General features: G+C 44.6%; 1 protein-coding gene across 1 annotated transcript in view; it reads right to left on the bottom strand.

Annotated features, from left to right (window-relative positions):
• zmiz1a (zinc finger, MIZ-type containing 1a) overlaps window positions 1–8,357 on the bottom strand; it is a 55,839-nt gene extending 47,482 nt beyond the window's left edge. The window contains exon 1 of the mRNA XM_069144104.1: window positions 8,186–8,357. The gene's annotated coding sequence lies outside the window, so the exon portion shown is untranslated. The remainder of the gene's footprint in view (window positions 1–8,185) is intronic.
• Between the last annotated feature and the right edge of the window lie 4,631 nt (window positions 8,358–12,988).

Consider the following 12,988-nt stretch of genomic DNA (forward strand, 5'->3'; position numbering starts at 1 on the left):
GTTGAAATGCACTTCAATTTGATTACAAAAACCGTGATGAAATACCATGCATACAATACAACTACACCTGCTGATGTTAACATTTACTTCAAAGCTTTGCTGTGTCTGAGCATGGTTACACAGAGCTGCTTGTGTGGCTATATAAACTCTTTATTTTATGGTTAGAAACATCTTAAAGACAAATTAGGCTGATGTATGACATTTAACTTACTTTAAAATGTATTGTCATGTTTAAAATGTATGGTAATACATTCAAATTGTGTTTTATAGTTGAAATGACTACATGTAATATACAATGGATCACTAGGAGAGACCAAACCACACAGAATCATCATCTCACTCTGCATCTTTCAGATCGCTGTTTTAGTTTTGGGATGCACACAACTTTACTGTTATCAAGTTTGTAACAACTGACAGCGACAGTCCCCCAGGAAATCACACCATTCTTCTACTTCTGCCATTGTTTCTCCGCTTTAAGTCTTTACACCGCAACAAACAAGCTTCCTCTGCTTCAGACTGCGCCTGTGGCCTCGGTCCAAGAGGTGCAGTGTGGCTTGGCACTTCTAATCCCCGTCTGAGAAAATTTGGTCAGTGGGGCGCCGCCAACAAAGAGTCTTCCTGACATAAAAATATCGGAAACTGAAGAACTGTGTGGATGATTTAGTATACATGTGTCTGTGTACACCTTGGGTAGAGTTTTAATCTTTGAAAACAAAACTCTTAAATCAAGAAAATCAAGGCGCCATGCCACACTAAGTGGACAACAACACATACGTTAAGATCAAATTAATCTTTGGAAATGAAATAGGGAATAAGAAATGTGACCATTTTTTCCCCTCTGGAGACTAAATCTTAAATATCTGGTTTAAATATATGGTTTAAACAGGAGGGGTGTATGTATGGGGGGGGGGGGGGGAGGCCCCCTCATACATCATAACACCTGCTCGTTCATTCAATCCATGAGGAGAATAGAACATACAGAGGAACATAACGTGCAAAGAGGGGGTTGATTTTGGACAGAGGCCAAAAAGAGGAGGACAGGGCGGAGGAGAAAGCCATAAATACGCAGGCAGGCGAGCAGGTGTCGCAGACAAATGTGATTTACGGGGTCTACGTCCCGTGCAGTGCTGACAGGTAAGCCTATTAGGTTGATATTACCCAGCTATAACACGCACCAATGGACCCTCTTAAAAACGTGCGTGTTGTGAGTGTGTAAAGGTGATGGATTTAAGAGAGCGATTATAAAATCATTGCTAAGATAGCCATACATTAACTGCATCTTTATTGTGCTAATTGTGAATGGGTTTAAGTCTCATCCCATTGCATATGTTTTTTCCAAGGTGATGTCATTTAGCGACCATGACACACAGCTATATTTAGCTTTTATTGTCAGTAAAAAATTTTTTTTTAAAAAGCCTTGGTTGTATTACAACAGAGGTTAGATTGGATTCTAGTTTAAGAGCAACACTGAAAATGGGTTTTCTTATACTGTGAAATGACATTAGGCTTCATATCTGAAGAGTGTGAGAGAGAGCTAAATACTCAGATGGCAGCACATTTCTGCACACTGGAAATTGTTGGGAAGCAATCTGTGAACAATGCAAACGTTTATGAGAAACTAAATGCACAAGAGCATCGAGATCTGCAATCGAATTTCACTTGTAATACTGACAGACACAAGACTGCAAGAAAATTGCTACCACTTGAGCGGCACACTACAGATGGTGTTGAGAGCAACACAGCACAAAGCAATGTGTTCCTTAATAATGTGGTGAATATTGTAGTGAAGAGCTGAGTGCTTCGTAGTAGCTCCTGCAGACTCCAGCTTTTTTTTTTTTTTTTTTTTTTTTTGCTGTCAGAAGTGTGAACTCTTTCATCCAGGATATGAGAGGCTGCGGTAAAATCCTCAAAGAGACTAATCGTGTTAAATGAGGTTTGTGTCTGTATCCATGACTTGTGTGTGCGTGTGTGTGTGTGTGTGTGCGTGTGCGTGTGCGTGTGCGTGTGCGTGTGCGTGTGCGTGTGCGCGTGTTGTTTGTGGAATTGGTGCCTGCGACAGACTAAAAATTCTTGTCACCTCTGAATCTAAACTCTGTGTCAACTCTCCACTCGAGCCGGTCGTCTCCCAGTTTTCATAATCACACTTGGTATTACTCTCTTAACACTTCAGTCCTGTGTAATCGTATCTGATGATGTGGCTGTTCATTGGCTGAGATAAACCCATTTTCCTGTACAAAGTCTTTAAAGTGATTAAAATGCTGGAGATGACAAAGCCCAAGTTTGCCTGTTGAAAGCCTTTAACACCGCAACGTTTACTTTGGCTTCCTGGGGGGAATCCTAGTCTCAAGTGGCTGCTCAACTCATATAGACAGACTCACTCACGTGTGCACATACTATATACACACACACACACACACACACACACACACACACACACACACACACACACACACACACACACACACACCTTGTCATCCAAGGCTGAGGAAGCAGGAGGGCTATAAAAGCCAACCTCATCTCCTTAAAACAGGCAGGGCTGTCCCTGGGTGTCTTAACACAACTCATCAACTGTTAAACCAGTGAGAGAGGCATAGCAGTAAAAAATCAATGCCCCCAGCACAGCAAACAGCAGTCAATGATGTTAGGTGGAAGAGGAAAGAGCCAGAATCTGCAGCAGCGTCTGCAGAGGGGAGGAGAAAGGCGAGGGAAGGCAGGAGAAAGTCCATGTTAAGCTAAAAGCAGCAGGCTAATATACGTAATTGATTATCTCTATGCAAATAGAAGAACTCTAAAAACCAGAGAATGCAATTTAAAGCAGCAGCAGAGTCTCTGGGATCGATCGGCGCCGTGAGCGAGAGAAGCCATTTTCCTCTGGCCAATATAAAACACTTTACTATGAGCCGTCAGATACTTATCAGGAGGAAATTAGCAGACGAATACCATTTTCCCCAAAACAAACAGGTCAAGTGTTTCTCCTCCTCGAGTGGTCTCTCCCTCTTCTTTCAATCTCTCCCGCTGTGATATCATCATCATCTGTCATTTCCTCCTGTTTAAATGCCAACAGTGACGAGGCTGGGGCTGCATTTCATCCAAACAGATCATTTGTAATTAAAAAAAAACAAAAAAACAACAACAACATGCAGGCAGACCCTGTGCACCGGCAGCAGCAGTCTGTTGTTTGAAACAGAGAACGATGAGGTCGCCGGTTCGCCTCAGCTCCCGGGAGCAACCCCAAAAAGCCTGCCAGCGCCCGCACGTACACACTGACGCAAGTCCGTCCTCAATCTCCGAGCCTGATCTCACCCAAACAATATTTGCGTTTTTGGCCTGCAGTCTGTGTTCCTGGCTGAAAAGAGAGGAAAGGAAAAGAAAAAAAAAAACAGAAAAACACACACAGAACAGAACACAAAGAGATGTCGAAGCAGGCAGCAGCCCACACAAGACAGCCTTGTCGGTGAGAGAAGAGGGCAGCTCGGCGTCAACATCAACACCGCTTCTGCAGTCATCGCTCAGCAGGTAATTATGATAACAACGTGTTCCCTAGGCAGCCTCTCTCTGATTTAGTTTCCAAGCACTTACCCTTCCTAAAATCTCCCCCCGATAACATCTGATATGATTACAAAGTCAAGATCCTTTTCAAGGAGCGCCCACTTATGTGCCTCTAATTTGGTGAATACTAACTTTCCCTCTTGTGACTACTCAGTGATGCTTCTCATCTTATTGTGTGTGCTTAGTTAAGACGTTGCACCATTTGCATTGTCATAACATTTTGGAAGATGCCGTGACATAAACGAACCTCACCTACCGACACCATCTGTTACTGAGCACTCTGCCGCCTGCTATTACCTCCGATTGTAAACACAGCCTTGCCACACGGGGAAATACATCATTTCATTGTGCCTGTTAACATCCAGTTTTAACAGTGGGAGTTTGGCCCTGAATGGAGTCAGCAGAGTTGACCCTGTGATTACCTCTGCGGTGCGGCATTTTCCTTGGCTGTCATCACAGCCGACCCCTTAAACGGCCAGAGCTGCTCGGCAGCAGGGCTAGGCTGTTGACATACTGAAGACATTTAAGATAATCCCGGAGATGTCTCTGTGTTTTCCGAGATTACATCTTCAAAGGGGAAATGCGCCCGGCAGCCTCTACTTGAAAGGGAGCGAGATGAGGAGGGCTCTTGTTCTGAAGGAGGGGGTGGAATAGCTCAAGAATGCAATCATGGTTTTGGAGTGGAATAAGGCCTGTCCTGGCTAGCTAAGCTGGCAGGAGGGTGAGAGGATAGGAAGGGAGGGTGGTGGGAGAGGAATCAAACCCGAGAGAGAAAACACCCCCGTTGGAGGGGACAAAACAAAGGGGGGGGGGGGGGGGGGGACTCTCACCTGTGTGACCTGACAGAGGTTGTAAATCAGGTTATCTCTGAACCGGCTCTGCCTTTTATAATGCCTGGTGCGCTGCCATGCCGAGGTTAAAGAGCCATTACTTTGGTCCCGCCTAAACCAACATTGTTTGCGAAAGAAAACATATTATTTTCAAAAAGCTTCAAAGTGGATATTTGTGTGGAGGTGAAGGGGAAATCCAAGCTTTTGGAAAACCCTGATATATGATCATTTCTCAAGCCCGAGTGAGATGAATATGTCAGCTAACCGTTGTAGTACGGAATAACGATTTGATCACAGGTCCTACAGGCTCGGTTGATGGCGACCATTTTTCATCTTTGATCAGACCTGTAATTCAAATGTTTATACCTCTGGTATGGATAATAGGAGCTTTTGTCAGAAAAAAATCCTGATGATGTCCCCGGAGTGACCTGTGATGATGTCACCAGGGTAGGGCCGCCTGCTCCCTTGAAAGTCAACGCGTCGAATCGTCATGTAACCGAGACTCTTCAAGTTCAGTCATTTAGGTGAAGGGTTACTTCACAAACAAGTGGTTCTAAGTCACGGACCAGGACCGGGGCCCTGAAACGGCCTCTGCACACACCCTGACATCAAGTTTGTCACCACTTGCAGTAGGCCTCTGGGATTGTGTTGCTTCGGTGGAGGTGGTGGGGGGGGATTACACAGGAGCGAAGCCTCGACAAAAGGAGTGTTTTTGACCGTGCCACTAGTCTTGCAAGGGCAACCGCCGGTCCAAACTTGCTTGTTTCCCAAGACCTGCATGGAAACCTCGGGGACACCTGCACAATTTCTAAATGCCAGATAGTACATATGGAAAAAATAGAAACCAACTGTTGAAATGAATTGTACAGCCAAATCGGTTTTGGCTGACAAAATTCGGGTACAACCCTGCATCAGGGTTATTTCAGTTGGGCCTACAAATTGATAAAAGAAAGCCTGTGTTGCAAACTCAGGCTATGATCTGGTTAACTGAAAGACATGGACATTTTACAAGCAGATGAGGTGAAAGGAAATTTAGAATCCAGTTCGCGTTTTGCGATGGACTGAAAATTGGGAAATATCATCTCACTGAACCACTTAAAGACTTGAGTATCCTTTTAAATATGTTTATATTATTTATTTTTGTTTGAATGCAGGTGTCAACTTTGAGAAATATGTGGACAGAAAGTGGTTCAGACAGTCCATCATTTTCAGATCTATCCACATTAGTGTTGTCTTAAAGTGGTCTTTTGGATCTCGGTGTACCGAGAGGGGATATTTTGTCTTCAGCACACCTCCCGTTCTGACTGTAATGGACTCCAGCGATCATTTCACTTCTCTGCAGCTCTCTCCCACTGTGTGTTTTACATACCGCATCTTCACAAAGCATTTTTAGATATTTTGACTGACATCCGCAGAACGCAAGCATGAGAGATGTTCAGTGAAATGTGTCACGCTCAAATTGCTTAGGAAGTATTGAATAAAAGCAAGAAATTATGAGTCATATCTGTAACAAATGTCAGCACTGACGTCGTCTTCTGTGGCTGTGAGGACCTCTTCATAAATCACGGAAGTGTTCGCTAACGTGGCTCTGACGGACATTAAAATCACTCCCTTCCAGCCACTGACCGGAATTGCGATAACACATTGGTGCTAATTATAGGACGGGAGTATTTTGACACTGTACGCAAGTGAGAGCTGTGAAGAACTCACAAGTAATAATAGCAATTTCTACTACAGAGTGTTTAAGCTTCTTTTCTGCCCACTCCTTCTGAGCTGCCTTGGTGACATCATCAGTGAGTCAGAGACCAGAGCCCCGAGCTGGGATCAAACAGCACGGAGTGAGGCCTGTCTATTATCAGCTGTATGTACTGTACGCCATGAGAAGGCACAAACACCCAGACAAAGAGGCACAAGTTGCACAACCACCAGAGGCCTGTTTATGAGTGCAGCAGAAAAGGAGACGCAGGAAAACAAATTTGTCATCGGCAGGACGCCGGGAGTGCATACAGTTGAATCATATTTGAGTCTCGCAGAAAGGAACTTATTTTAGAATGAGCACCAACAAACAGCGACGGGAGTGTAGGCAGCATTAGGTACAGTATGTTTCTTCTCAGTGAGCTCTGCAAAGGGCCCCTCCTCGTTCCTCCAGCCTCACAGGCCACAGTTGAAAAATTAATGCAGCAAACTGACAACACTTAGGACCTCCTTCCCTCCCTCTCTCTCTCCCTCTCTCTCTCTCTCTCCCCCTGCCCCCTCTCCCCATGTACCAAACAGGATCAATTACCAAAGCAGGGCTCCACTCAGCAGCGCTAAAGAAACAAGAGGCACTCACCATCCCAGCTGTGTGTGTGTGCACGTGCGTGTGTGTGTGTGTGTGTGTGTGTGTGTGCGTGTGTGTGTGTGTGTGTGTGTGCGTGTGCGCGAGTGTGTGTGGTTCAGGCAGGCTTATGATGAGCAGAAAGAGGAGGAGGAGGTGGTAATAGTCTGTTTGCTTCTCTCTAATGACAGCAGCAGAGTGGATTAGTGAGCCTCCTAACCCATCAGCATCACTCCTCCCAGTAAGTGACAGAGCATGTAAATAACCAGTTATGGCCACTAGCAGGAGGAAAGATGAAGACGGAGACGGGCCGACTAATAAACCGAGAAACTCTAAATATGCGCTGTGTGAGTGTGCGGGCGTCGTGTCCGCGCGCCTTCATTTGTATGCAGGTGGAGATTTCAAGGAGTTCCATTTCTACAACATCAGCCAAGTTATTCAAATGCAGCACATCTGACTGGAGAGGATAACATAAAGAAAGGCATCAGCAGAAATGGCAGCAGGCAGTAATCCCCCGGCCGGGCCACTTGTGTACGCCACGCGAGCAGGCAGCGCTGTCAGTGGCGGGCGCCCCGTACGGGCCTTATCAGTGACAGCCATAGGTGTATTCTAATAACCCTGCTGGCGCTCTGCAGCGCGACGACAGACAGCGAGACGGACGTGCGTGCAGACAGACGGACAGGTTTCACTTCCCACTTGAAGAAAGAGCACGAGCGCCAGGTATCAGCCTGTCGCGGTGCGATTCTGAACGCATTTTCAACACTTCCGAGCATGTCAAGCTCCTCGCGTGCTGTCACTTCCATCTGTTGACCGGCCCACCTATTAACCCCACGCACGCGCACCATTTTGCGTTGATGACGCCGTTGTCTAAACTCATCCGCGCTGGCCTTGCAGCCCCAGTCAGAGCGTATCTGTCTCCAGCATCATTATCACCATTCAAAAGGTCAAGCACAATGCTTCCAGCCTGTTCTTTGTGATTTATGCCTTTGTGCCATTAACTCTGTTCACATTAATCTCTATCTGTAAATCTAATCACGCTGCCTCACCATTGCGGTGCCTGGTGCTCTCGGGACAAGAGCCGCGGCCGACGGGAAACAGCTTATATAAATACACCGCTGCTGACATAAGATGGGCAGCACGCGTTGCCTCACCGCTATGATTAGACACGCAGATTAGTGCAGATACAAGAGCAGCTCGCACTTTATTGCCGTTTCTTTTCATTTGCTTGTCATCGTTACCTCCCTCAAACTTGATATTCGTTTTAAATCTTCAAGATCGTTTGCCTCATCTGAGCAGACTGAGGCTGTTGTTACTGGAAAGTAGGCAAAATGCAGACACAGTGCTGCAGGGCTCCATTTGTAGTCAATGAATAACTCAAATATTGACACCAGTAAATGAGGGTGTCACTCAGACGATGCAAAAACTGAGCACCATTCAACAGAAGCGCTTCCAGGCATTCTCTACATGTATGCAAGTCAATAATCATTACCTTGGCTTGAGAGAGGCTCCACAACCACTTGAAGCCCCGTGAAAACATCTCCTCTTGCGGGCCTTGAAGCAGCCTCGGCGCACCTTGAGCGGAGCGGACGGGCATTCTGCTCCGTGGCTGCCACATGCAGCATAAAGACTTAATCAGGTCTCGTGTGTGGAAGTGCGGCGGCGCTTTCCGAGAGAATTCCCTCTGCAAGTACTGATTGGAACCTTGGCGATGACAGAGAGAAGCCTGCAGGCCCGTCAGCTCGTCTCCGTGCAGGCTCAAATCAGCACTCCGCTCCGGAGAACTTCTGCTGCTGCGCTGACACGCACTCGCACACTGGCTGACACGACTCTCCGGCATCACTTCAACCATCCACTCAGTCCTTCAACATCATACTCGACATGCGGCGTGTGTGCGAGTAAGATGCTCAACATAAACACGGACTGAATCACTCTGGCTATTAAATTAGACATTGTGTGGCACACAAACCTCTCAAGATGAAGCCCCGACGTGTAAGACAGCCGCAGTTTTTCAGCACAAAGCCAGCTGAACCTCATCTGCAGTGAAGGTGAACGCTTAGGGTTGTATTACATTTATTAGGCATTAAGTGTTTAATGGACATTATGCACCAGTTTGTTACAATTTTCTGCGTCGTATCAAAATGGAATTTCAAAAATTAGCCAAGCAATTTCAGTTCTTGGGATGTTTATATTCAATTAATTTAAAAAAAAATATCATGATCATGCTAATGAGAAATTGAGATTTTTAAAGTCTAGAATCACTTTTCTTTGATGGGAGCAGACAACAGCAACAAACCGGGACTGATTGTTGCTGCATCACCTTCAAAATGCACAACACACAAATCCCAGATGAAGAGAGTTTTAAGAAATCAATGCAAAGCCCTAATTCCTCTGACAGATATAATCAACTCCAAGATTTCAAGATGGTGACTGATATTTTATGTGCCACCAAAATGCAAGGAGAGAGGCTTTTAATAATTGATGGTGCTGGAGCAGGGATATAACCGCTCTCCTCCTGTTATCAATCATTAATGGAGTTTCCATCAAAAACACTTCAACCCCTCAAGTATCAAATCTCTCTTGAAGGTGGAGGACCCACATTCAAACATCCCACTTAATCAAAAGGGCACACAATGTGCTCTCCCTTTCTCTCATTTTGGCTTGCGCAAATTAGGATAATAACAGCGCAAATTGCAAAATTGTTCACAGCGCAAGTGTAAAAGTAGGCATTTTAGCAAAGGTCTTCTCGTGAGTGATAGGGGTTAATGGGAAAATTCTAAATGTTTAAATCACAGGGGGGGGGGGAAACAGCTTACCACCACGCGTTTTTACTTTCCTTCTCTCTTCGCCGTGTACATGCAGAACTGTTTAAAGCTGTCTATCCGGCTCACTCTGTGACGCTGCAAGGCCTGTCTGGTCAAAGTCACACAGGACACGATGTGCATCAGCGACACTCACACAGAACCGTAACACTGCTGCTAACCTTTAAAACAACCACAAGGTTACACACAGCGCTGTGTGTGGATTTAAAGATGCGCACGCACACGCACGCGCACACACGCACACACACACCGGAGTCAGCTAGAGTTTACTGCTTTGGACTGACTTTAAGGGATCAGCTAAGATCCTCCTATCTCAAAGTCTTCCACTCTGCCAGGACTACATTACGCATAATGTACCTACATCATTGCAGCATCTTTTCCATCAATCCCACAGCCTCGGATGCCACATACACATCATACGCATACAGAACTGCATGAGCGCTGCAGCTAAGTGATAGCAGAAATGATAGAGTATCCCTAATTACCCACCAAGATGGTTTTGACAGTGTTCTGTGTGCCAGTGATCAGTGTCGTGGCCCAGAGCCAGCAGCGACTCGGTTCTGGTTGATTTGTAGCTGCAGCTGAGTGGCGGGTGGTACACCAGCAGCGCTGCAGTGCCACACACTTTCCCTTTCCCCAACCACCCACTCCCCTTCTCTCCCTCTGCCACCCTCCAACCCCCTTTCTCTCACAGCCACCCTCAAACACCACCAAACCTCCCCCTTCCTCCTCCCCCGCTCCCGCACTGTCCTGTCTCACTGGCCCGACCTTGCCTGTCATCAGTATATAACAGCTTTTGAAGGCTGCTGCATAACAGAAACACAGAGAGGACACTAAGAGGACTCCAGCTTGAAAAGTTCAGGTGAGAAAGTGAGTAGGATGTATCTGGGTTTAGGACGAGGCTTTTATTTAGGCATGAAAATAGACATGCTTACTTATAGCAATGAAATTATTAGTTCCTTAATAGATCAATTGACTTGACATAAATATTTTGCGACATGACTCTGATAATTAGGGCCTGAGCACCGATGGTGCGAAAGGCCTATTGTTATCCAAGCGATTATTATGATTCTCAGTAAACAACTGCATTTTTGGCAGCTTTATCATATTCCAAAAATCATGAAAGTTGGTACACCCGTCTCTCCCGGCGAAAAATGTCGCATTTTAGTGGAGTCGCGAGTGGGCGTGGACAAATGGCTCGCTAGCGCCCCCTAAACAGATGCCCCGGGGGCTCCATTTGCCTACATGCACAAAATTCGGTTCTCCAGCGCCGTAGATAGTCCAATGGTCTACGACACCGCCTCAGAGCTGGAAACCACCTCATGAAGACAGGGGTTTGAGCCCCGCCCAGGTATTACACATGGTTCACGGAGAGCGAATCCCTGTAAGGGTAAACAACATGGTTCATAGGGTTTGTATGTGCAGTCATACTAATACCAAACTAAAGGTCAACAACAATACAAAACTCAAACAAAAATAAAAGTCCAAAAGAGACTTTTTTTTTTTCATATTTCGGACAACATGCTATAGTATGACACAGTGGTGCTGTGGTTAGAGCAGTTGCCTCACAGTGAGAAGTAACTTGAGGCATGCATGTCAGTTCAGAAAACATATTCCAAAAAGTGATTTAAAAAAAAAAGTCATCCAAAATATCCAAAGCATGTTGTCCAAAATAGTCAAAGAAAAGTCATACTATAGCATGTCCAAAATATGATAAAAAAAAATATAAAAAAAAAAAAAAAGTCATACTATAGCATGTTGTCCAAAAAGTGACCCAAAATTCATTTTTGTACATAGTATAGAGTTTATAGTATATAGTATATAGTATAGCGAAGGCGATGCGGCTAAGTTTGATGTTTCGCCGTGACACAGGAAGTTGATGTTTAAGGTCAAACGATGCTCCAAACCTGACGAAACTTTGCACACGCGTCAGGCAGCAACTTTCACGAGTTTTTGAAGATGTCAAAGCTGGCAAAAAAAGGCATTTAAAAAAAAAAAAGAAGAATAAGGAACGAGATCGAGAAAATTTGTGAAACTGCAAGCAGGAGTATGCGGACCCTCGAGGCTGCCCCGACCCGCCGGATCCCTGACGTGCAGCGTGCGAGGGCCCGCATAGCACTGCTTGCAGTTTGAATTTAACTTGTTATCATGTTATGATTTGCTAATTTACACTAAACACCAAGTACCGGTAAGGCTCATTGTAATGGCATCAGCCCTGCAGGTAATGGCTCATAAACAAAACATGCTAGACATTGGAGATTTAAACTTTAACCTGATGAGAATGCTACAGGACAAGTGAAGGGAACATCATTGATCAATTTATCCTCAGAGTCCTGAATTTATGCACTAAATTTGATGACAACCAATCCAATAGCTGTCAATGTTTCACTCCAAACCAAAAATGTCAGCTTCATGGTGGTGAAAGAGGAAAATCAGTATCCAAAGTCAATTGTTTACATTCTCTGGGTAACATGAATGTCCACGTGAAATATCCAGGAAATCCATCCCATAGCGGCTGAAATATTTCAGTCTCTACCAAAGTGGTGTACCGACACACCAACATTACCATCTCTAAGGCCATGTCACTAACATGTTTAACAAAGGAAACATTTGCTCAATTATAAGAATAAGATTTTGTCTTTTTATTTAGCTAAAAAAAAAAAATTAAGATAATTTGGTTTTGGACAAAACCATAGACTGTAAAAAAATTTTTTTAAAAAAATGTGTGTAGCCTCCATGATGTCACAAATAGGTTTTCTGAAGGCCAGTTGAACGTGATGACATTCTTTAGACACAAACAATTAATCACAAATCAACAGACTAATTGTAAAGAAGGTATCTGTTAGTTGCAGCTCTAAATATTAACTAATAAAAACTAATAAAAACTCAATGTAATAATGGAGGATGTGCCATAATGTATCTCATTACTGTTGTGATAGCATACATTATGACAGTGCCAACATGAACCTATAAAAGAGTGATTTATACAGTGTAAGCATACTGTGGGCCTTGGCTGTGTTACTGTGAGTGAACTGAATTAATGCACAGAGCCAGCCAGTTAATATTTGCTTAGTGAAATGCGATCTGAAATCTGCAGCATACATAGTTTTTTTAATGTCTTTAAAGTGGCCTCGGGTTTGTCAGGTCATAGGAGGCTTTCTAATCTTAAGGCAGTGCAGGAAACCAGAGCCGGCATCACCACTGAAGGGCTGAGCTATACATTAGAATATGAACAGTGTATTACCTCTGCAAATTAACCTCTTTGTAGTGGCAACAAGTAAACATTTACTTTCTATCTTACTCAGAAAAGCTTTTACATTCAAATCCTGGAGCCAACATGGGGTTGGGCTCCCGCCAATAAAGTGTCACAGGTCAATTATCCTTCAAAAGATAACAGCCGTGTCTGCCATTTATCTAATCGCAGCCTGATTTCCATCTCAGGGATTCATACTAAGTAAACACGATGTTAAGAT

This window comes from Embiotoca jacksoni, unplaced genomic scaffold (assembly GCF_022577435.1).
Source record: "Embiotoca jacksoni isolate LCO1_2020_lvr unplaced genomic scaffold, fEmbJac1.0.p SCAF_12, whole genome shotgun sequence".
NCBI lineage: Eukaryota > Metazoa > Chordata > Actinopteri > Embiotocidae > Embiotoca > Embiotoca jacksoni.